This window comes from Protopterus annectens, chromosome 10.part0, assembly GCF_019279795.1.
Source record: "Protopterus annectens isolate FY-2018-M chromosome 10.part0, PAN1.0, whole genome shotgun sequence".
NCBI lineage: Eukaryota > Metazoa > Chordata > Ceratodontiformes > Protopteridae > Protopterus > Protopterus annectens.
In genome coordinates this window covers 79982094-80008569 of record NC_056744.1, presented here as the reverse complement: position 1 = coordinate 80008569, position 26476 = coordinate 79982094, and positions in this window count along the sequence as shown.

The window sequence follows — 26476 nt, the reverse complement described above, 5'->3', positions numbered from 1 at the left end:
CCCTGTTATTCCATGTGATAGGCTTGGATGAAGGTAAGACAGTGCATACTGCCTATAGTGCTCTGGCCTGGGGTTTTGACACAATCCCCCATGCAGATATCATTGAGAAACCCTCCCAGCTGGGGATTAACCCATATGCTAATTGATGGGTAACCAACTGGCTCACCAAAAGAACACATACTTGAAAGTTGGTGAATAAACCTGTAACATTAGAGCTGTCAACACTGGCAAACCCCAGGGTTCTGTGCTTAGGCCTTCACTGTTTGGACTCTGTTTGACAGTTCAGGCTAAAGTATATGGCCTTTGGATTACTAGATTTGCTGATTCTTGCATACTGTGTGCATATTGTGTGCAGTTATTCAGTACACCAATCAATGATGATAACATAGTACAGGGAGAGCTAACACAGACAACAGAATGGTGCCAAAGGCATGCAAGCTAAAAAATAAATGCAGAAATGTGTGTTTGTTATGTCTTCAGTCTGAAAAGTGGAATTCCTTTTTAATCACAGCATTGACAACACTCCTGCTATGCAGAAACCCAGAAACCCAGTAATGCAAGCACTGGGAGTACATGTAGATAGAAATCTGAACTTTGAACACCATATGTCCACACTGGTACTGAAAGCCTATGATGAGCAGATCATAAGTTACACCATCATACTGAGATCTTAGGATTGCATGACAGCACTGTAGTTGTCAAACCTCATCAGAACACTAATAAAGTATAATGATCTCTTTTGCATGTACGTCACCAGACACATGCAGCAACTGGAGACACCACAAAGTTTTCTCATCAGGGTAACACAGGGCCTACAAACCATGCCATGATGTACATGTATAGATTAAAAGCCATGTTACTGTAATCTTTATTGTATAGGATGAGGTGACTTCTGCCTGGCTTCCAGGCCAGTCTCTAACCCTGCCCTGGTGGGAGTACTGCATATCCAGAAATCTGATATAGCTGATGACATCAGCAGTGTTTGCTGAGGAAACTATGGTAATAACAGTGTCCCACCTGGTGGTGTAAAATGCTCTTTGTAATGTGAAGCAACAGCTCTCTCTCTCACACACACACACACACACACACACACACACACACACACACACACACACACACACACACACACACACACACACACACACACACACACACACACACACACACACACACACACACACACACACACACACACACACAGTTTATTGCAGTGAAAATAGAATCCCTATCTAAGTACACAGACTACAGAACTCAGTACGTTACACAAGCACCACAGCTTAAGTCTGACTTAGAGTGTCTCAGACAACACTTTATAGCTGATGACATCAGCAGTGTCTGTTGAGGAGAATATAATGGTGTCCCACATGGTGGTATAAAATGCTCTCTATAATGTCAAGCAACAGCTGAGACACACACCCATACTACACACACCCACACACACACTTGACTGAAGTGAGACTAGAACCCCATACCTATTTAAGTACACAGTCTACAGAGCACATTACTTTACACAAGTACCACAACACAAGTATGACTTTAACCAGAGTGCAGGTGAACTTATAGTAAATGAAACCAGAGGCCATGTGGGAGACAATATGTTGGGTGGGCTGCATGAAATGGATGTGTAGGCATCTGCAAGTATCAAAATACTGTCAATCCATGCCATTGGAACAGTAACTGTGGGATACACATTTCTGCTTGAACACTTGAACACTTGAACAGAGTCATTGAGGAGCACTGCCTCACATGCAGTGGGAGCCTATTACAGAGGAGTGTAAATCACTGGGGGGTATATCTGCCTCCCCAGCATGTTCTGTTTATGTCACAGGCTTGGTTGAGAACCATAGGGAAAGATATTCTTGTCCCAACTGATTTGCAGATGTCCAGCATTTCCAGTAGGGCAGGATCTGAGACTGCTCTGTAGGCTAGGCATAGTTCACCTCTCAACAGCCTGCATGAGACTGAATACAGTGACAGGTCTGTCAGTCTTTCCATGTATGTCATGTTTTGAGGCCATGGTTTCTCTTAGGGAGTAACCTGTGTCTTCTCCAGTTGCTGCAGGTGTCTTGTGAGGTACAAACCGAAGGGAGGATTGTACTCCATTAGTGGTATGATAAGGGTAAAGTACAGCAGAGGTATGACCACCCTGGTCTTGGATGTGATGTCCATATGTATGATGTGTGGAAAGCTGAATGTGCGTGTCACCACTATGGACACGTAGTGATGAAAGTGTAGATTATCAACATGTGTTCCCAAGTCTCACAACACCTTGTTTGAGCTTAAAGGGGTGCTATGTATATCATAATTACCCCTGCTAATTATGATATGTATGTCATAATTAGCAGGGGTACTTTTTTGCCAAAGGGGACAATGAGACATTGTATGCTGTAAAGTTCAGTCTGTGAGTTTGCCACCAATCATTTGTGTGTGTCAGCCCCTTCTGTAATATGTTACCATTAGTGGTGCAGCAGTTAGCGTTGTCGCCTCACAGCAAGTGGTTCTCCCATTCCATTCTCAGTTGGAGCGCCTTCTATGTGGAGTCTGCATGTCCTCCCTGTGGTTGTATGACATTTAAAGACATGCAGGTAGGTGTGTGTGTGAGTGGGTGTGCCTTCTGTGAAGGCTGGGCATTGGGCTGGCAACTCGGCACCGTAAAATTCACTGCCAATCATTAGTGGACCAGAGTTCCGCTGTGGTGAACCCTAACTGGGAAAAGCCAAAAGACTAATAAAATTGGGGGACTCTATATGAGTCCATCCAGTTACCACTCATCTGTAATCTTGGTAAACCACAGGCCATCTACCATTGCCTGTGCTTAAGGAATGCAGTTTGCTAAGAGGTGAGGGTCCAGCAGAGATCTTTGTGGTATTCTAATGGCAAGTGGCTAGTGGTGGAGGTGCAGTCCCCAACTTTGAGAGCCAGATGGCTATCCATCTACTACTGTATGACTTAATTCCCACATGGGAGATCTTCACTATGAGACATGAATGGGGAATATTGTCAAAGGCCTTGGATAAGTCAACATATGTGGTATGTACTTTTATCCCTCATGCAGGTCTTTGAGGTCAGTATCAGGGAAGGCCACAAGGTTCAATAAGCAAGATCTACCCTTGAAAAAAAACAAAATGGGTCAGGTCAAGTGTGTTGAGGGTCACCTATGTCCCTGTGGATTTGATTCATACTGATTCCTTTCCTTGCAGATAAGGCTTCTTAGGGCTACGTGTCAATAGTTGTAGTTCTGCATATTACTAGATTGATGTATATTGCATATCACACAACATTTGATATTATGTTTTGTAGTTTGGTTACTATATGTGTGGAAAAAGTACTGAAACACCAGGGGTGCAGTGCTTGGTGGGGTGACTACACATGGCTGTATTTTAAATATGTGACATAGTGTGAGAGAGTGCCTTCAATTTGTAATATTTCTACATATAATGTCATGTCATAGACCACAATTGGACAGTAAACAGCAATAATACATAATAATATTTAGTTGTCTATAGTGTGGCTGGCAGCGGGTTTGTGTGACAGTTAGCAAAGTGTATTCGCATGTGTTATACACATTTTTGCTTGTAGCTAATCAGTGCTCAAACGCAAGATGCACTGCTAAAGTCTGACAATTAGTACTGAGTCTATGAAACACACCTGCTGCTTGACAGACTCTGTGGCAGCATGTGTTAATGCATTGATAAATTCTTTTGGGGGCCAAATGGCCCTGGGTTCAATCCAGGTGTATCTAATACTCTGAAATACTTTTACTTACAGAGTGATATTGAAATGGCATGAAATGTTTATAGTAAATGTGCTGCTGTGAATTGGCACAGTGCCTTGCTGTTAAGCCACATTGTGTGGGGTAACCTCAGCTGTTTGGTGCCATTCACCATTGCTGCACATTGGTGCATGATGTGCACCTTCCTGCAGACATGGATCCCAGAAAGTGAATGGATCCATTGCTTTTGCAGCATCTTATGTTTACAGTGTGTGATTCTATTTTCTGACCAGATAAAAGTGGTGAAATGGGGTAGATAGGAAAGTGGTGAAATGGAGAGCAAGCATGAGGAAGAACAAAGGGAAAGCAGGACAGGAATGTGCAGGAGGGAGCTAGGAAAGATCCATAGTCATCCATTTCTTTAACAGTGTAAACTGACGATACATGAAAAATATTAACTGAATTGAGTATGTCACCTCCAGAGAGAGGGGTGACCATAACACAATCATGTTATATTGCCAATTGGAACAAATCAAGTTGGTCAAGAAGACACATGTGCAAAATCATGAGCTATGCATGAGATGATTTTTATTTTTTTGTGGGACAGATGCCCATTTAGTTTTTATTTCAGAGAGACTGCAAAGTTGGGGAAGGGATGTAGGTATGTCTGGGTCAGGTAAGTTGGGCAGGTGAGGAAGCAATTTCAGATGACAAAACAAACAAGACAAGAGACAGGGATGGTGATGGACATAGAAGGTTGGGGGACACCATGATAGGAGTGAGGGTGGGGACATCAAGAGCCCACAATCCTGAAGTTGGGAGACAGTGAGAATCAAGTCCTTACCCACTGGACTGTCATCTCTGTCACCTCACTCCACTGGTGAGTGGAGTGCTTGACATCTCCTCCTCTTTCTTCTAGTACTATAGAAAATTAGGGACAGCAGCCTCTCCAGCTGGTGTAGGATTGCACCAACGACGTGGCACACCACCCTACACACCATCCCTGGCAAATCTGTGCAGGTAATAAATCAACACCTTCACCACTGGTCCTGGAGAGTAGCACTGGACGAGCCTCCAGGGCAGGATTACCTGAGGGTGCAGGCAAGGTCTACTTGAGGGTGAGGGTGAGGTGAGTGGCAGAAGAGGTAGTGTTGCCAGGTTGGTTCCCAGATGTGCTGGGCATTGATGTTGGAGCTGTGAAGGGGGGCAGGCAGTTCCATTGGGGCTGGCTTACTCTACTGTGCTGTGGAGCATTTAGTGATGTGGTATACATGGATGACATGGGCACATTTTGATAACACATAATAAAAATAAAACAAGAAAATAAAAATGAAAATAAAATAAAATAAAAATTATTTTTTACAATAACACAAAATAAAATACAAATAAAATATATAAAAAAAACAAAGAAAATATAATAAAATAAAAAAAATGTTTTAATAAACAATATAAAATAAAATAAATCAAATAAAATAAAAGAGAGATAAGGGTTGGGGTGACAGCAATAAAGAGATAAGATTAGTACCTAAATATGTCAGATACAATGCATTAATACAATTATTTAACTCTGTCATCTTAACTTTTACATTTAAGTGTACACCTCCTAACAGATGTTTTCTATACTACAGATTGCAGCAGGTAATCCTTGAAATACATATGCATCTTCCAGTTATACAGATAACAGTTTACAATAGGGCATTTGTACCACTGGTATAGGGGTTTCAATTTAATGAAAATATTATTGAAGAAATAACAGCATCATATAGTTGTGAAGTGTGGTATTTAAATCCACAAACTCTGACTAAAGTCTTATAACTGGTTTGTGCTACAGACCACTGCATGCATACTTGCATTTACAGTCAGGATATGCATGTTCAAGCTGATACAACTGTAAAAAATATCAAAAAAGTTATCTTTAACTTTTAATGCTACAGTAACACTACTCTTCTGCTCCATACATACCACATGCTTCCCTCATTCTCATTAATCTAGATTCACGGGGTCTGATATTGCACTCCTGATCACTGGCAGCTGTTGGAAAAACAGAATAGAAAAGAAGACCATTATGAATACCAGTCTTGCCTATATTCAGCTTTTGAAGTCTTACAAGTACTCCCTGCGGATGATACATTCACAGGTGTGGGATGTACTTATTCTTAAATTTCTCAATCCAGTGGTCGAGTGTATTCCTCTTCCTCCTCTGTAGGGAATTACAATGATGTCTGCATTGCTTTCCAGTTTACTGGATACTGTTTGCGCTAGATACAGCCTGGGATAAACTTTCCCTAAGCCTCCAACTTGTACTAGGAGCTAGAATAGGCCCCCTGCAGAAGCCTTTGGCTGCGGTTCTTAACTAGGAGCCCAATGAATATCCTGGACTGCAAAAAAACAAAATGAAGCCACATATAAGTAAACCCTTTATTCTCCAGGTACCTTGGCCTTTCACCTTCAAGGGATACAAAATACAAATTGCCAGCACCTTGAATAATCACAATTCAATTACTTTAATTGATTATAATTGCTTTGTTTGTGTCTTTCGGCTTTTCCCGGTTAGGGGTCACCACAGCAGAATTCCAGTCCGCTAATGATTGGCAGTAGATTTTTTTACATGCTGAGTTTGCCAGCCCTGACGCATAACCTGCTTAATTATCAAAAATTCCCATGATAAGTTTAGATAACAAAATATACCAAATCCCATCAGCAACCCTCACATAAATTCCTACCAACCTAAGAATTCAAGAAAACCTCTTGGTTGAGACCCCTAAGGGAAAGAGTGCCATAACTGAATATAACTGTAATCTCCAGTTAGTTTAATTTCCTAGCAGTATCCCCTCTCTTCCCTCGTACAGGTTGAGCAAAAACACTAAAGAACAACAATTCCCCCTCACCAGAATGTTCCCTATGAAAATGATTAACAACCGGGCTATCCATATTTCCTTTCCTAATATATGCTAGATGCTCCAGAATCTGAGTTTTAACATTCCTTTTTGTCTGTCCAATATACCATTTAACAGCAACATGCCCACAACCCAAAATATATACAACACCACACGAATGGTGATGAAATCTGTTCTTAGCTATCTAAATCCATTAATGAGCGTGTTGGAAATATTTTGAATCCTTCTGCACTCTCTGTAATTTCCACAGGGAAATGGACCCGCTGGTTTGCAAGTACTCAACTGTCTAAAAACTGGACGATTGAGCTACTCCTTCAAATTACAATACTGACTATAAGAAAACATAATATGCTCAGGAAACAACTTTCCCAAGACTTAGGTTCAAAGGTTTATAGGTGGGTACTAGGCTATCTGCCCAAAGGCATTTATAAGCCTAACCAGAATGTGTTGGCTTTCGCCACCCCCTTAGATTAGTTCCCTGTGCCTCTGTCCAGCAGAGCCACTGAAGTGATCCCCGAGGTAAACTTTCTGTTTCCCATCCACTCATCAAGGTTTCTTTTGAAGAGTGTTAGCGAGGAACTCTGCCTAATGTAGATTGGGATCTTGTTCCAAAGCATGGGAAGTCTCTGGGAGAGGAATCTTTCCCTCCAGCACATCCTATTTATTGTTGTGGTGAGGTTTAGATCCCCAGAGTGTGTGGCTTGAGGGGATAAGGTTTTCTTTAGGTGGAGCATGTCCATCGATTCTGGGTTGGACATGGCCTTGTATGCCAGGCAGAGATCACCTCTGAGTAGGCGGTATGCAACTGAGTACAACTGGAGTTTCTTCAGTCGAGCTGCATAGGGCATCTGTTTGAGGCCATTGACCCGCTTGGTGAGGTACTTCAGTGGTCTTTCCAGCTGTTGCAGGTGTCTTGTAAGGTACATCACAAATGGGGTGTTGTACTCTAAGATGGGTCTGATGAGTGATGAGTAGAGGGGCACAATGACCTCTTTTGATCTGGATGTGAACCTTTTTGTGATTAGGTGGGCCACGTAGAAGGATTTTCTAACCACTTTGGCAATGTGATTATCAAAGGTGAGATTACTATCTACTTGGGTCCCTAGATCCCTTATTACGTCTTCCATATTTAGGGGACTACCACCTATGTGGTAGTTTGTGGGTACTTTGTTTTTTCCAAAGGGGGTGACTATGCACTTTTTGGCATTTAGCTTGAGGCCATGATTTTGACACCAGGTATCCGTCTCAGTGAGACCCTTTTGGAGGATGTCTGTGTCAGCCAGAGAGTAAATTATAGCCCCTAGTTTGCAGTTGTCTGCGAACTAGGTCAGCCACAGTCCTCCTGTGCTTGCCTGTACCTCTGAGAAGTATATGCTGAACAGGAGGGGTCCTAGGACTGAGCCCTGGGGAACACCACTTGTAACCGGTTTAGAGAAGGATCTAGCTCCTGTAACTCTCACCATGTGGGTTTTGTCCATGAGCCAGTTGGCAACCCATTTTGTGATGTAGGGGTTTATGTTCAGGCTGGTGAGCTTGTCTATAATACCGGAATGTGGAATGGTGTCAAAGGCCTTAGTGAGGTCTAGGTAGGCTGTGTGTACCACCTTTCCCTCGTCTATAGCCTTGGTAACTGTCTCAAAGAAGTCCACCAGGTTTAGGAGGCATGATCTGCCCTTAACAAAGCCAAACTAGGTAGGGTCCAGTGTTTGGAGGTTCCCAATGTCTCTGTTAATGAGTTCCATGATGATGCACTCCATAGCCTTGCAGACAAAGCTAGTCAGGCTTATAGGGTGATAGTTCCCAGGGTCTGTTGTGGCTCCACCTTTGTGGAGCAGAATAACCATTGCTGTGTGCCACTCTATGGGTATGTAGCCTGTGGAGAGGCTGAGTTTGAACAGTGTGTTTAGGGGAAGGGTTAGTTTGTCTTTGAGCTCATGTAGGACACAGCCTGGGACACCGCCAAATCCCATTGATGCTGTGTTTTTGGCTTTGGAGAGGGCTGTTTTAACCTGAGTGTCTGTGATTTCAGGGACTCTACATTCTTCTGGTATGGTTATGGACCCTTTTGGGGGTGAGAGGGGGGTGAAGTTTGCGCTGAACCTGTCTGCCAGGATGTTGGTGATATCAGTCGGTTCAGTGTATTTTGTGCCATTCTGCACTAACTCCGAGCAGATCTGAGCATTGACACTTAGATTCTTGACATAGCTAAAGAATGCCTTGTGGTTATCTTTGGAGTCCTTGGCAATTTTTCTTTAAAAGCTTGCCTTGAATGATTTTATGAGGGCTTGTAATTTCTTGCTGATACTGATCAGGGATGGGATTTTACTCTTTTCTGTACTAGTTTCCTCCTTCTACTGTACAGCTTGTTTATGGCAGGAGTCCACCAGACTGGTTTCCTTTTCTTGGATGAGTGAGTCTTGGTTTTGCTTGGGGTGGCATGATCCATGCATTCTTGTAGCTGCCTGTAGACTGCAATAGTAAAGGATTTTGCAGTTTGGACACTGTTATCTTTCAGCATGGGGGCTTTGAAACTTTCCACCTCGGTCTTAAGTAATGTGAAGTTTGCTTTTGAAAAATTTTTCATGGTGGCTTTCTTGTCCGGGGGTGGGGGTGGAATATGGATATCCAAAGTGATTTGTTTATGGTCAGATCTAACCAGCGAGGGTTGACCTCTGGTGTGGAACACCGGTCGCCCATGTTGGTGATGACCAGGTCCAATATGTTGTCACCTCTGATGGGAGTGTTGACCAGTTGAACCAGGGCATTTGAGTTTATAAATTCTATGAAAAGTTGGACAAGGGAGTTAGTACGTGAGTAGTTCTCCCAGTTAATGTTTGGGTAATTGAAATCACCCAATATTAGGGTGTTTGGTAGGACCTTTATGTTTCCCAGTGTTTCCAGAAACGTGGAATGGGGGCCCTGGGACATGGTGGGTGATCTGTAGCAAGCTACAATTTGAATTACAGTTTTGCCTATTGTTAGTTTCATGTGGATGATCTCTGAAGCATCGTGCTGTGCCACTACCCTGCAGGTGTGGGTATCCTTGATGAATATGGATACGCCCCCGCCTTTTGTATTTCATCAAACTATTTCATTGTACTTCATCAAAAGTAACTATCGGCCACAAACTCATGACCACTTTCTTCAAGACCTCTGAGAAAGGACTATATCTGATCACGTAAAAAGCTTTTTTCCACCCTCCTTCTCCACCAAATCCTTGTGAATCCTCCAAGTCCTAGCACTATCCTGCTCCTTTTGAACCACAACCCCTTCCAATTTAAGTTTAGCTCTCTCCAAAATATCCTTAGAATAACCCCATTCCAGAAGTGTTTGTTCTACCTCAGCAAAATAGCCTTGCATAGAATCGACATCTGATTTATTAGAAAAATTCTCTTAAATTCACCATAAGGTAGAAAACTAATAAGATGTGGGGGGTGCATACTAGAGGCATGAAGAAAGTTATTTATGGTCCTAGGTTTCTTATAAGTCCTGAACTGTATTTTCCCACTAACATCCACAAAAACTCAACATCCAAAAAAAGTTAACAGAAATGTAATCAGTCTGGTAACTAAATGTTAAACTATGAGCATTGCCATTTAGTGTGTCCACAAATTTTTTGAAATCTTCCACTGTGCCCTTAAAAATCAAAAACAAATCATCTATAAACCACTTACAGATGATCACATTTTCCAAAAAAAACTTATCAGAATAAAAGAAGCATTTTTCAATCTCCTCCAAATATAAAATAGCACATGAGGGATCAAATGGTACACCCATAGCTCTTTCCCTCCTCTGCAGGATGATTCCCCTTCAAATACAAAATAGTTATGGAAACCACAACCTCTGACTCAAGTCTAATACTGGACTCTTACAACTGGTTTGTGCTGCAGACTAATGCATGCATACTTGCTTTTACAGTTGACATATTCATGCTCAATTTGATACAACTGTGTAAAAATACCAAAAAAGCTATCTTTAACTTTTAATGCTACAATAACAGTACTCTTCTGCTGCATACATACCGCATGCTTTCCTCATTCTTGTCAATCTAGCTCCATGGGCTCTGACATTGCACTGCCAATCACTGACAGCTGGTGAAAAAACAGAATAGAAAAGAAGACCATTATGAATACTAGTCCTGCCTATATTCAGCTTTTGAAGTCTTACAAGCATTTTCTGTGAGTGATACTTACACAGATGGGATGTCCTCAGTCCTAAATTCCTCAGCCCAGTGGTCGAGTGTATCCCTCTTCCTCCTCTTTAGGTTATTATAATGATGTCTACATTGGTGTTCAGTGCGTAGGATACTAGTCCCACTGTATACAGCCTGAGCTTAACTTTCTCCAAGACTTGTACTGGGAGCCAGACTAGGCTCCTTGCAGAAGCCTTTGGCTGTAGTTCTTAACTAGGAGTCCAATGAATATCCTGGACTCCTGGACACCCCACTTCTGTTCCCTAAACCTGGCACCTTCCCCACAAATGCCTGACATGTCTACCATGGATCTAGAATAATGGAGACTGATGCTTTCTCGCCAATTCCAGTTATCATGTTTACTGTAGTATACACACTGTTTGGCACTGCTGCGCATTGATTACCATGGCACAAATGCGTTGCTCAGGATTGCTCACCCCTGAGCAATGCATTTGCACAATGGTAAGCAGAGAGCAGCAGTGCCAAGCAGTGAGGCATTACATAATTGCAGTTGTGCATGTTTCTTAGGCAAATGTGAAGGCCATGCCAGTCCAGATAGCAGAATTATGCTTACAGGAATATATTATATAGTATAGCCACAGTCATACATCTGATAATAAATGTGACATTACATAGATAAATAAATAAATAAATAACTGACAAAATACTAGCGTCTCATCCCTCATACATATAATTAATATCAGCTTCACTATCTCAAGTGTTATATGTGAGAGTTACTGTAATGGGAAGTGGAACAACAGTAAAAGTGTATGGCATATCATGTATTAGAACCCAGGACCAATTGTATGGCAGTCCTACACATACACCTGTTGCCCAAGAAGGGTGAAATACCACCTATCTATCTTTTAGTTCATTGCTATAACTGCACTGTCACTCAAATAGCATTAATTTTTGGTTTTTGGGTCTATTTTTTATTTGGGGGTCCTATACCTGGGTATGGGTTGCCCATGTTCCACATGACATACTTCACACCACACACAATAAGCACAGCAGCCAAATCTGCGATTCATTTCCATCTCTGTGATTACTCCATCTACATCATGCACCAAAAAAAAAAAAAAAAAAAAAAAAAAAAAAAAAAAAAAAAGAAAAGGGAAAAAAAAAGAAAAAAGGGGTAAGCAGTTGAAATGAAACCAATGTATGGCATACAAACAGGAAAATGATGGCTATCAAACCATACAACTATTATGTGTTGTATTATGATGTCTGGTAGTGCTTAGTGTGATCACACAGCCTATTATTATTGTGCCTGCACATTTAAAGCTCTGTCTCATCTTTCTGTGTTGTTGGTTGTTCTTCAGTCAAATGAAGGGTTGTGCTGCAACACAACAATTGTTGTGTGCTTACTTACATTTTTGTATTAGCAAGACACATTATAGCTGATACTTGCTGACATACCCAAGTGCTGAAATCTGCAGTGCTGTTGTGTTTTGTTCTGCCCAGCTATAATAAATCCTGGTTGCAATCCATTAACAACAAACAGTGAGGCAGTGCTACATCTCCTACAACAATCCTACACTGAATGGAAGTATTGTGAGATTCAAATTCTCTATTGAGTTCACATCATCACCATCTCTTCAGCCCCTGAATCTCTGAATCTACACCATATAAAAACACAACCATGTAGCTAGGTAAACTGATGGTGAGGAGATGTGTTTATGTTGGGAAGACTACACATAAACCATTTAGCTGAGCAAAAGCCTTTTATACTTTTATCTGTGTGCATTAGCTACAAGTGTACTGATGGCATTAGCTTGTTTGTCAAGCCATTTCACAGGTATACATGATTGCCAATATGTGAAAATGGAATGCTCTGTGATAAATTTGTGCAAATGTTTCATGGACAGTTCCATTGATAGTACTCTTAGTATTTCAAAGATGGTTTGTTAGCAAATGTGTCATTTGCCTGTTTCTTTGGGGAGAAGCAAAGCTGAGTTACTGTTATGGCACAAGCAAGGATAGACTTTTGTTTTGGGGGGGCAAAATTACTTTTATAGGGCAAAGAAGGAAACACTGTTCTTTTGGGGGAGCAAAGGTGAGTTACTCTTATGGTACAAACAAGGATATGTTGTTATTGTTACTCTCCTTATTTTGCATCCTGTCTGTTGTTCATATTTCACATCCCTAGACTGTTTTGTGTTTCTTCAGTGGGTAATATTGAGTGGCTATCTTTTCTGTTTTATCTGGAAACAGTTATTTTTTAGTGATATGATACTTACATGTATTTTCTTTCTTTTGTCTTTTAAGACACCTAAGAGTATACCACTCAGCTGTGTCAAGCATCTGAGATCCCCTTTCACTAGTGCTGAGAACCAGGTGAAAGTGGATGCCTTGAGGCAACATGGTGCTTTTCTGCTGGAAAGGAGACATGGAGATATGGCACGCAGGATGCAAATTTGCCACCAGATGGTTGATGATGTGAATGCCATGGGTGGCCATGACAGGACATACGAGCAGGTGTGTCACAGAGCCACTGACATGGTCACATCTGCATGGAGAAAAGCAGTTGCAGTGGATCGTGACCAGATGGTTACTGGGTGAGGGCCTGCTAGGGAACCACCACTAACACCCAATGAAGAATTCCTGGCCAATAGCAGGGATCCAGTCAGTTCACAGGAGAGTGCAGTACAGCATGTCCTGGATGTTGGAGCAACAGTTTCAGAGACAGCAAGCACATCCCAGGAGGAGCTTCCAGGTAGGCTTTGGTATCTCAACACTTGAATATTGTTGTATAGTACAACAATTGATATCAATACATTACTTTTGTTTTTATGGGGAGGGGGGAGTAAAGATTGGTACAGTTATTAGTTTAGGTTGGAGTTGTCAATGACATTCTTGTTGAAAGTATAGTTAATGGACATATAAAGGGGTAAAAGCATTACCCCCTGTGTTACTGTTAAATGTGATGATATTGCCCTTACCTTTTGCTTAACTTCTTCCAGGACCATCTGGCTTGCAGAGGGGATTATCACCTGCAGATGGTAAGCCAAACATTTTTATGTCAGTACTGCCGGGCAAATTAAAGAAATATTTTAGTGTGTGTTGTTGATTTCAGGCATGTTGTGTGCATTGCTGTACTGTCTCTAATAGTGGCAGCACTGTTAGTTTGTTAGCATATATTGGACTATAGTAGGTATTATTTTTTCATGTGTTTGTTGCTTTTCATCACAGGTGATCATGGTAGTGGAAGTGTGGGCTGTCTGCCACCTGATGTCAGTGTATCAGCAGACTCTGATGATGGTGGCTGAACAGAATCACAGTTGGGAGGGGTGCAGATGTTGAATCTGACACTAAGGTTGAGAAGCAGCCAACCTCTGCAATTCTATCAGACATAGCCAGTGAGCCTACACCTAGCCATTCCAGTGAAGCCTCAAAAGGCCATTGATCAGAGAAGTGTGGCTACTTTGACTTCAGAGCTTGTTGACTCTGGCCATAGCCAAAGTGTGGGTGAGGTGCAATGCAGGAGGGTTGACAGAGGTACTTGGAGAAGGTCTGCTGTCCCTCCTCCACCTGGTGCAGATGTCTCTTTCTGTGCCACTCAATGAATGTTTAGGGCCATCATGAAGGCACAGGCACATTCCCATAGGTGCTCCAGACAAATGATCAGGGTTGTAGATGTGGCACAGGCTGACATGCATGACTGCCTCCCCGTGTTGCCAATTCAATGGATTGGATGAATGACACATTGGAATGAGGGGTGTCTATGATGGAGCGATGGTGTCTGTTATGGAACGAGCATTGTCTGTGATGGAACATCTACTGGGATGGAATGATATCTTCGTGGACATAGGTCAGCTACATTATCTGCTGTTAGCCAACGTGGCTATGCTTGATCATGCTGCCATAGTGGCAGTACTTGCACTGCTCTGGCAGTGAGTGTGAAGTCCACACCCAGATATGGTAGGCCATGGGGTTGTGGACCAGGGCATCCTCATGAAGGGAGCTTGTCCGGCAGATATCAGTCATGTTCAGGTAGCAGCAGTACTTCTGACTCTGGGCGTGGATGTGCTAGTGCAACTCCTGGTGGAGCCAGATTTTGTGGTTGGGGATGACAAAGATGAAATGCCACCTCTACCATGCACAGCTCACACCTGTCCAACATACCAAGACATAGAGCCAGCACAGAGCTTGGATGTGTTCATGCAGACAATCACACACCAGTTTCCCCTGGCGTACTCCTACAGATACACACACGACAAAACAGAGCAACTCAAATTTTTAAAAAACAAAAAAAGCAGAGAAATGGACACACATGACAGTTACATAGTTCAACCTGCCTGCTTCCCTTTCTTACTCACACACACAAACTGACCTTTTGTGTCAGCCTAGGCCTTCTGTCCCCTACACAACACCCAGTAAATGATGATAACTGTGCCATATCCCTGTTTTCTATCTTTTGGATTCAGGGATACATAAGCTTTGCGCCTGATGCTCATGGTGCAGAGCTGACTTAAAGTGGTTAATATATCTGCATTTGTGGTGTTGAACTGGTAATTTTGCCTTTGACTCATATTGGCCTTGGAAAGTTACACAACTGATAACTTCAAAATTTACCAAGTTTATTGTGAATGATCTTGTGAGGGTTGTGGAGTCACAAACTGCAGTTTGTATCATTACTTTCTAACCCTTCTTTAATGATTTTCCTGTACACATGTATGGTGCTAAGCTGAGGGCCATGCAGTGACCATCACTACTTTTGAGAATCATGGCTTTGTGAATCTTTGATGTCTGAGGCCTACTGCTTCATAACAAACACATATATGTCACACAAGTCTCTGCTGTCACATGTTAAGATAATTTCTGTAACAATATCCCACCTTTTACTTGCTTACAGGACCAATTAGTGAAATACAAGGATATGCCACTCATTCATATTATTACACAATACACTCCAGGTTCAAGACTCACCTTGTAAATTCAGCAGTTGACATGATTTTAGTTCAGGGCTGACTCTGTCAGATGCAAGCAGTGCACAGCCAGTACATTGGGAGGTAAAGGTTGTGAGAGTTGCCTGGCATCAATGTTACTATATGTATGTGTGTAGGAGGAATGTTTTAGGCCCCTAGGTAGTGAGTGTGCTATATGTTGTCTCTTAGCCAATGCTATGGCATATTGAGCATGCCTACGTCTGCCTATACCCACAGCAGCTGGTGGTTCCCCTTCTGACTCATCTGTCTGTGGTTATGGTGACCTTGGCATTGGTGGTGTGATAAGTGCCTCTTCCCCTTGCTGATCCTGGTGAAACTGTTTCCACAGGATGATGTTGTGTAGCATGGCACATACTTTGAATATTTCAGTGGATGTCTGTGGATTGTACTGTGGGGCTCCCCCAGATGTATCTCAGCACTGGAACTGTGGCTTCAGCAGTCCAAACACACACTCTATGATATTTCTGGCTTGAGCATATGCCTCATTATAGCATTCTATTGGCAACAGCAGCATTGGCTTCAGCCTGTGGCACATACAAATGAATTAAAGAAGCAGCAGTCCCCAACATTCTGTCCGTGTAGACTCCTTTCCATGGCTGTATTCCAAATGTTTTGGAATTTGCAGGAAAATAAACAGCATGGAGTCTACACAGATGCTTTATATCTTTTTGAATAGCTTTACCATGTTGAATTGGTTGATTAGCATGCAGTTCGGCTGCTTATGCTGTAATTAGCATGCTACGGTGTTTATCTTGTTTGCATGGGAGTGCACGCTTCTACACGGAGCTTACTGAATTTGAATTTCGTTGCTGCTGTGTGCACCTTACACAAAAAATGACCATGTATGGTTTATTGAGTCCCACCGATGATGTTTTTTTGGGGGTGATGTTGGTATTTTATTTTTATTTATTTATTTTTGTAGCATATAAAGTTTTGTTTTAACAAGTAACATGTGCACAGAGGGTTTAATCGGATTTTATCAGTTTTGATGAAATTCCAAGGAGATGATTGTACTTTTGATGACAAATAACAGTGTAGACTATTGCTGACAATATAGCACAAGTATAGAAAAAAACAGCCGTTTGTCAGTACTGTGTGTAAGATGTGTCTGAATCAAACCCCTCATCTAAGGTGCACTGTTAGGATAATGGAAGGTATTAGGATTATTAGTAGGTATGCAGCTAAAATAAGACATAAAAAACATATGCTAAAGACATAGAACAGAAGGAAGATGATATTTTCAGGTATAAATAGTTACTTTATTTAAAGGTGACTTTGGCCATCTAAATATATGATACACAAGTTAAGTGCATGTACATATCAATTATTTACCTTAATTTTACAAATTAAAGACAATACCCTATGTACCTACGAAGTGGTAAGACATCTGGGATCACAGGTAGACTGTGACCTTAACTTTTACCACCATGTGTCTACTGAAGTAAGGAAGGCTTTCTATTTAGCACACTTGATTAGCAAAGGCATTGTCTCTAAGCAAAAGAAGTTCTAACCCCTCTATACTCATCAATAATCAGGCCCATAATTGAGTATAACGCCCCTTTTGGCATGTACCATACAAAGTACCTGCAGTGACTGGAGAGACCTCAGAGGTTTCTAACTAAGAAGATCAAGGGACTGCAGCACATGCCTTACACAGACCGACTAATGTCCCTGTCACTATACTCAGAATTATATAGACTTCTTAGGGGAGACTTATGCCTGGCTTACAGAGCAATCTCCGACCCAAACCTGATGAATTTTCTGCACATCTGTAAATAAAATGGGACTAGAGCTGCCCATTACAGGAACCTAAATATGGCCTGTGACTTAAATAGAAGGTACTGGAAGGACAGATTTGAATCCCAGTGACTGCTGTGCCTTGGGAATAGGCTGCCAATTCATGTGAAGCAGAGCACCTTTATGACACTGTTCAAAAGGAACCTGGATAAGTGGAAGGGGCACCATAAATTCTTACTGGGGATAGCGCACACAACTCTCCTGGACATGGGCAGTCATTACTAAATACAAACCTGGGTATTGACTAGAGTATCTATGGTACTGCATTGGGATGAAATGGCTAGGCTTGAAATGACCTCTGTCTGGGTCGATAGCCTAGTAATCTCCTATGATCCTGTGATCCTATGATCCTACATGACTATGATAATATATTGCTGCAGTGCCTCATGTTATTGAAATGCCCAGTAAGAAGTGATTAAACAGCAATGGCTTTGGTTTTAAGAATGCAGCAGAGCATGAGCATACATTCATACCTAGTTAGTAAACCACTGTTAAACCTAGTTAATACTGGAAAAGGAACATTGGAGAGAGAAGGTAAACGGGGGTTTATACTACGCAATTAACAGGTTGTTGGAGTGTGAGGATAAATGACTAGCAGCAATGAGAAAATGTGGCTGCATTGTAATAGATGCCGTCAAGTACCTTTTCAAGAATGCATGAAGCATTTACAGTTTGAGTTTTCTATTAGGAAGTGCAGCGGTCAGTTCCTTAAGGATTGGAGGTAGCGTAGGTTTCTTTACCCTTTTGTAAAAAAGGCTTACATGGATGGACTAAGAGAGGAAAACTTTCTTAGGTGCTGCAGAGTTATAATGGCATTTGCAGAACAGCTGAGATAGTACCACGTGTTTCTAACACTGAGAATACCATCCAACTGCGCCCAATAATTTAAATGCAGTAGTTTAAAAGTTAATGCAATTATAACACTTTGTGTCTTTCTAAGTTTACAAGTTCCACTTGTTTGAAATCATTTTGTTTTATAAAGTGCTTTGTCTTAAAAGAATTTTTGTGAAAAGATGTGTTGATCTAAGTTGAGTTATAACAAAGCCACCACCTTCTTTAATAGGACACTATTCTAGGCAAGGTGCGGACCGAGTAGATGTGCAGATTTTGTTAACAAGCACCTGTAGTATAGCTCAGATATATTTTAAGAGTCCACCAGTGGTGGCAGTCCAGATCTGATTAATGGCAGTAGAATACACCTACCAAATTAATTCCTAGCTAATGGAGTCAGGGGTATAATACTCATCTGAGAATGCATGGTTGGCTATTTATCTTATTGTTTAGTAAGTTAACAATGGTGGAAGGATAACTATAAGCTGAGATAGATGCCTAGAAATCTAATGTGAAATGTACATTTAGATTTATAGATATTATGACCAGGGATATACTAAACACTAGCTACCGATACACACTTGTGAGGGCTACAAACATAGTGCACTTAGTTTTCTTTATCACACATTGGTGAGAATTAGACATTGCGTAGTTTTCCAGATATAAATTAATTTATCACCACTTTGGAGACAATTAGACATTGCCTAGTTTTCCATATATAAATTTATTTATCACCACTTTGGCAAGAATTAGACATTGCGTAGTTTTCCATATATAAATTCATTTATCACCACTTTGGTGACAATTATACATTGTCTAGTTTTCCAGATGTAAATTCATTTATCACCACTTTGGAGACAATTAGACATTGCCTAGTTTTCCATATATAAATTAATTTATCACCACTTTGGAGACAATTAGACATTGCCTAGTTTTCCATACATACATTAATTTATCACCACTTTGGAGACAATTAGACATTGCCTAGTTTTCCATATATAAATTAATTTATCACCACTTTGGTGACAATTAGACATTGCCTAGTTTTCCAGATATAAATGATTGCATTTCTATCACCTTTCACCTCTGGTGATGCCACACGCTTTTATATCTCTGCTGCATCTGCAAGTATAAAGTACCTAACTATAACATATACTGTTAACATTTCTGCCAAGAATCTGAAAATATCAAATAGTTGTAAAGGGTAACTTCTATTTTCTATGATAACTCATGCAGCTTGTCATAACCAGTATTGTGTAAGCTGAAGTTTTCATACAATTTATATGTATATATGTTTTTCTTACTGTGCAGTAAATATTTTTTACTGTATTTTGCTCAGTGCTTTGTAAGAGTTTGAATGTTAATATGCTATGTTCTGCAATGCACATTTTGACAATGTCAATATTAATAATATATGCATTATTACTGTCAAATTGTTTGATTTGTGGCTCAAAATGGTCCCAGAACCAGTTCACTTACCTTATTAACAAAGTTTAATATACAATAAATACATCTGAAAGAGCGTGTTGCAATATTTATTTTATTTTGACTTTCATAGGTAGTCTAGCCTTTCTTGCCTTTCTGCACTGTTTGTGTAATCAGGGAATTTGAGTGAGCAAAACTCACTGACAACATTAAATCGGACATTAATAGGAAATATTTCAAAATGCAAACTTTAATATCCTCACAATCACAGTTTTCACAGTTTCAACAGGGATCTTAGTTTGCTCAGTGCTTTGGCACTACTCCATGTAGGAGAGTAGCAAAATAAACACCAAAATAAACAAAAGTATTATAAACGAAGAAGCTTATCTGTGGTGGTGGTGCTGCGGTAGTGTTGTCGCCTCATAGCAAGATGTTGTCCCATTCGATTCTCAGTTAGAGCGTCTTCTGTGTGGAGGCATACATGAATGGGGCGTGTCTTCGTTGAAGGTTGTGCGTCAGGGCTGGTAACCCGGTACGTAAAAATCCACTACCAATCATTAGCGGATCGGAGTTCCGCTGTGGCGACCCCTAACCGGGAAAAGCCGAAAGACACAAAATTATAAACGAAGCAGCTTATTCCTTTAGCATTCTCTGCTATTTCAAAAAAGCACTGCACTGTGATCTGATCATTAAAAACTAATTTTTCAAAGCAACAATCTCACATACAATTTGTGTTAAAAAACATAAATTATAACTCTTCTATTTCTTTAGTTCTAGCAGCTTCCTAGCACATTTGTATTTATTGTCATTTATTTTCCCATTAGTTGAGATGGCAAATATGTTAAACTGGTCTGTTGCTGTTTCCCCTCTTGGACTAACAATCTTTCCGCTGTATCAGTTAAAAATACTTTGTATTAATCTGATACCTTGAATGCATTCATAAAAGGTTTAGGGAGAAAAATGCAAATATAGACACATCCCCTCTATGTATGAGTCGCATGCATAAGTATATGAAATGTGTAGTGAGATTTAGTTTTTCCTCACAATATTGTATTTTATGTCTTTTTCAACTTATGGAAAAGAGGTGTGGCAGTCTGTACTCTCTGTGTCTATGCAGCTGGGTATTAAATTATGCAGTCCAGCATTAGTAACCTATTAGGCCCTGACAAAGGACTCGTGTAGTCTAAAAAGCTTGAATAGACGGTATCATTAAAAGCCTCTATTGTTCATTAACTGGTTTCATAGTGTCTATGGATTGTGGTTGTTTCTTTACAGAAGAGACTGGTGAACTAGCTGCGGAAGTTGGGACATGACTTAAATGAAGATGGTCAGACATCACAAGCCAAAGTGGGGATAAGCAGCATAAAGCTTTATGAAGGTAATGTGACCAAATGGTGATAAATAGACCTCTTCGTTGTTGTTATAAGTTGCATTAAAAAGTGCACAGGCAGGCATGTTATATCAGTTTCTGGCTGAGACAGCATTGTGTAACATTATCTGGCCATTACTCAGCTAGTTAGATTTCTGCTAATGCTGAGATGTTGGATTTAGGGATAAACCTGGATAAGCAGAATGCCAGCCAGACATGGAATGAGATTTGTTTCCCTGGGAAAGGTGCGCAATAAGCATATGACTATTATATGAACTCTGGTAGAACTGAACCCATGAAAAGTGTGGTGGAGTTTACAGCATTCAGCATTATATTCTGATGTCACCGAAGTGGCCATTTTGCTAACTTTTCTTTGCTGATGGAATGGTGTCTGCCACTCAATGCCACCTCGGGCAACCCCCCCTAAGTGAACTTCCAGGGCTCAACTATATTTGGAACAACAGAGTAATACCTGAAAGGATACCACAAGGGCCTGGGCATTTATTAATGTTTTAAAAAATAGGGAAATAAGTCAAGAAGAAATTAACAGTGAAGCTAAGAATGAGTTATACAGCTTTATATAAAAAGAGCTGCATAAAATATATCTATGGAAAAAATACTGAAAAAATACACTGTCTGTAATAAATGTCAAGAGGAAAGGATTATCTGTAGAAAGTTGGTATGTACGATTGCTTAGTATGAAAGACAAAATCTGAGTATCTGCAAAGCACAGATGCAAATTAAAGTGCATTGAATATGCATTAGAAAACTATGGCACAGAAGAAATAAAATATTTTTACAACACAAATCCTTCCGCTATGAATGCATGAAAATGAATGCACTGAGGATCAAAATTCCTAAGCTGCATTCATTGAAAACATCTTGCCAAAAAACACTTTTTAAGTATTTTTGTAGGGGAGCAAGCCCCCTGCACCCCTAACACTCCCAGAACTTATATATACCACTTCCCCGGCTGCACCAACTTGAAGAAGAAGGGAAATTACCCCCAGAAAGGGGCATCACTATTGGTACAACTTGCCAACAGTGATTTCCTGTGAAGGAATTCCAATCTTTAGTGAGTTGAATCTCAGGCAGACAAAGCTGAAACATTCAAACTTTGTCCAGCAGAAGGATAGCCAACAGCAAACACACACACACACACACACACACACACACACACACACACACACACACACACACACACACACACACACACACACACACACACACACATACACATTAGCTATAGAGCACATGTGGAAAGGCAAAACAGACAAACAGGTGAAAGGAATTTCCTCACATATAATACATCTGTTGTTTGACATTATTAAATATTTATTATAGCAAGTGAAAAGCAAATATATTAAATAGAAGCTGAGCTGTGTTTCATATGAAAAAGAAAATCCAGTTTATTGACAGTAGAATGGAATGTATGACATATTAATAAATAAACAAAAGACTGTGCAGCCTGAGCATTCTATGAAGAATAATGAAGATGAATGGTTATTTATAGTAAGATGTAAAGACAAAAGGCAATAAATGCTGTAGCAGCTATGAAGCAAAATAGATAACGTTAGCAAAGCATACTGTGAATAACAGAAGGGGGCCATCTTAAGATGAATATAACATTCATGAAGTATGAGTCAGATTATTTATTTATTTGTTTTTCTTTGTTAACAACAGCAAGGACATTTTCAAAAGAATCAATAAATACATATGCTGCAAACACTGTTTAGAGTAATATTTGCTGTTATTTACATATGATAAAGATATTCCAGACTATAGATATTCTTAAGGTACTTGCTATAAACTGAATGTTCAGTTGTTAACAAAAGAATATCCATCACATAATGTATCTGTTATTGTTACTGACTTACCCAATATTTGTAAACCAATGCTGTTTATTCTCTATAAGTAGTTAGTCTCTTCAGTTTGCTCTTGAATACTTGTAGTGTTTGTTGCAGTCTTACTTCCACGGGTAGGCTGCTTGAGCATGCAGGCCTAGTTTTGCTAAATACTTAAAGATCATGTGATGTTTATAGATTCAATCCAACTACCAGATTCCTGACTACATTTTCATTTTGTAATGGTTTATTGTCAACACAGTATGATGGGGGAGGGGCTGTCTATCAAAAGTAAGAGTACTACACTTTTTAGCATTTAGACTGAGCCCATTTTTATTACACCAAGAATTTGCAAAGAAGAGTTCATTCTGGAATATTTGAGTGTCAAAGGGTAACTTAACAACAACCTTCATTTTGCAGTCATCTGCAGAATTTGTTAGCCAGAGTCTTTGCTGTCCTGTTTAAGATCTGATAAGTAAATGCTGAAAAGCAGCGGTCCCAGCACTGTGCTCTGAGGGATGCTGCTGTCCACTTCCATACATTCTGATGAGGTGTCTGCAACTTGCACTGTGTAGGTTCTGCTTTTAGCCAGTTTGCTATCCATCTTAGCACATAGGAGCTGAATTTTAAGGTAGTTAGATTTTGTATGATGCCATCACAGAGGATGGTGTCAAAGGCCTTGGCCAAGTCAAGATATGTCAAGTACACTGCCTGGCCACTATCTACAGCCTCTGTAAGCCTTTCATAGAAGTTTACCAAATTAAATAGATAGGACTGACCCTTCATAAAGCCAAACTATTGGAGGTCAAATCTAGTAAGATTCTGGATATCACAGTTTATGAGGTCAGTTATAATACATTTTGCAAGGTTGATAGGTCTGTAATGACCAGGGTTGCTTGTAAGACCACCTTTATGGAGGAGATGGAGGGGCATCACCACTGCAGTGTGCCACTCATCAGGGAAAAAGTATTAACATTTGGTTAAATAGCTTAAGGAGTGTGTCTGCAAGGGCTTGTTTAACACTGGGTTGGGAGGGTGGCCTAATGGTTAAGGTGTTTGCCTTACTAGCATAAGGTACAGGGTTTGAATCTCACAGGGGATAACGGGCTAGGCTTCAAATGGCTCCCAAGGGCAGTTAGCCTAGTACTAACCTATGAACTATTAATAAAACAACCATGTATACTGTTAGGTCACATGGAGGAAGTATTTTTGGTCTTGGTTATCACTTTTAGTAAACGATTTTTAGAGAGATAATTTGGTGAGTATGGGATTAAGATATTCTGTGTATTAAATGGATGTCTTGGAAGTGAAGGTGGCAGCAAGTCAAGTTTGTTTGAAAGGATATTGGTGATGTCTGGGCAGCACTGTAGCACTACAAGCAGTATTGGCACCTCACAGTAACAGGTCCTCTGATTTGGTTCTCAGCTGGGGTGCCCTCTGTACAGAGTCTGCATGTCTTGTCTGCATTCTCTTGAGTCTCCTTGAGGTACTCTGTTTTTTTCACACAATCTAAAGGCATGCAGTAAAGTGGATCAGAGACTCTTATCTTGCCTGTAGGAGTGAGTGCATACATGTGTAATATGGAAGAAAAACCTGGCAACTTTCTTCCATATCCCCTTTTGTCTCAGTACAATGAGCTTTAGATTTAGTAAGCACCGTGTACAGGTGCGCAGCACTGCACTAAGAAAGTAAACAAGGTGGCATGCTAATTACAGTATAAGCAGCTGAATTGCATGCTAATCAACCAGTCCAACATGGTGAGGCTATTCAGTAAGCTATGAAGCAACCGTGTAGACTCCATGCTGATTTTTCCTGTGAACTCCAAAACCTTTTATAATACAGCCATGGAAAGCAGTCTACATGAAAAGAATACTAGGGGCTGCTGCTGCTTTAATTCATTTGAATGTGCTACAGGCTAAAGCCAATGCTGCTGCTGTTGCCAACAGGCCTACGCCAAGAAGAAGAAGAGTTTTCAGGTCCTGTTTAACTTTTCACAACCTATGATGTGGAAATTGCAGAGCACTATGGGGTGGATAGGGACACACTACAGGGATTCTGCAACCTCTGCCATCCTCAACTCAAAGCCAGGACCAACTGAGGAGAACCCCATCCCAATGGAGACAAAAGTATGTGTAACACTTAGAATCTTAGCTACATGTACCTTTCAGAGACCAACAGAGGACATTCTATGGGTGTCACAGGCATCAGCATCCAGGATCCTCCATCAAGTTCTGAATTCTATGCTCAACATGCCAGTGACCACATATATTTTCATGTACTCCTGAGGAGAGGGCCGGAAATATGCAGGAGTTCTACTGTGTACTGGGTGCCATTGATTGCACATATATAGAAATTAAGGCACCACCTGGGAAACAGGGTAGGGTCTACATAAACAGAAAGGGCTACCACTCTATCAACTGCCAAGTCATGTGTAATGCCAAGGGAATCATACTGAACATGTGTGCTGGAAACCCTGGCAGTTATCATGACTCACATATCTGGCACACCAGATGTTTGCTACAGGGGATATCCCACAGGGTCATTTACTGGGGGATGCAGGCTATGTATTGGAACCATGGCTGATGACACCCACCAGAAATGCACACACACCCATGGAAGGACACCATAATGAGGCAGATGCTGAAACTAGGACTATCATAGAGTGTGTGTTTGGGCTGCTGAAGGCACAGTTCCAGTGCCTAGATATATCTGGGGAGCTCTGCAACACAATCCATGGACATGTACAGAAATATTCACAGTATGTGCCTTGCTATACAATATCATCAAGAGAAAACTGTTTCAGCAGGATCAGTAAGAGGAAGAAGCACACATCCCATCACCAATGCCAAAGTCACCACAGCCACAGACAGATGAGGAGTCAGAGAGGGAACCACTAGCTGCTGTAGGTGCAGGCAGACATAGGCATGCTCAGTATGCTCTTGCATTGGCTAAGAGACAATGCATAGCACACTAACTCACCACCTAGGGGACGAAAACCTTCTTCCTATGCACATATTTATAGTAACACTGATGCCAGGCAACTCACATAATCTTTACCTCCCCATGTATTGGCTGTGTACTGTTTGCATCAGACAGGATCAGCCTTGAACTAAAACAATGACAACTGCTGCATTTACAAGGTAAGTCTTGAACCTGGAGTGTGTTGTGTAATAATTTGAACAAGTGGCATATCCTTGTATTTCACTGATTGCTACTATACGCAAGCAAAAGGTGGATGATTGTTACAGAAATGATCTTAACATATGATAGCAGAGACTTATGTGACTTATATGTGTACATAATTAAGTACTAGGCCTCAGGCATCAAAGATTCATACAGTCATATCTTGCAAAAGTACTGATGATCACTGCTCTCAATTTAGCACCATATATTATTACTGGAAAATCAGTAAAGAGAGAAGTTAGAAAGTAACAATACACATTGCAGTTTCTGACTTCAC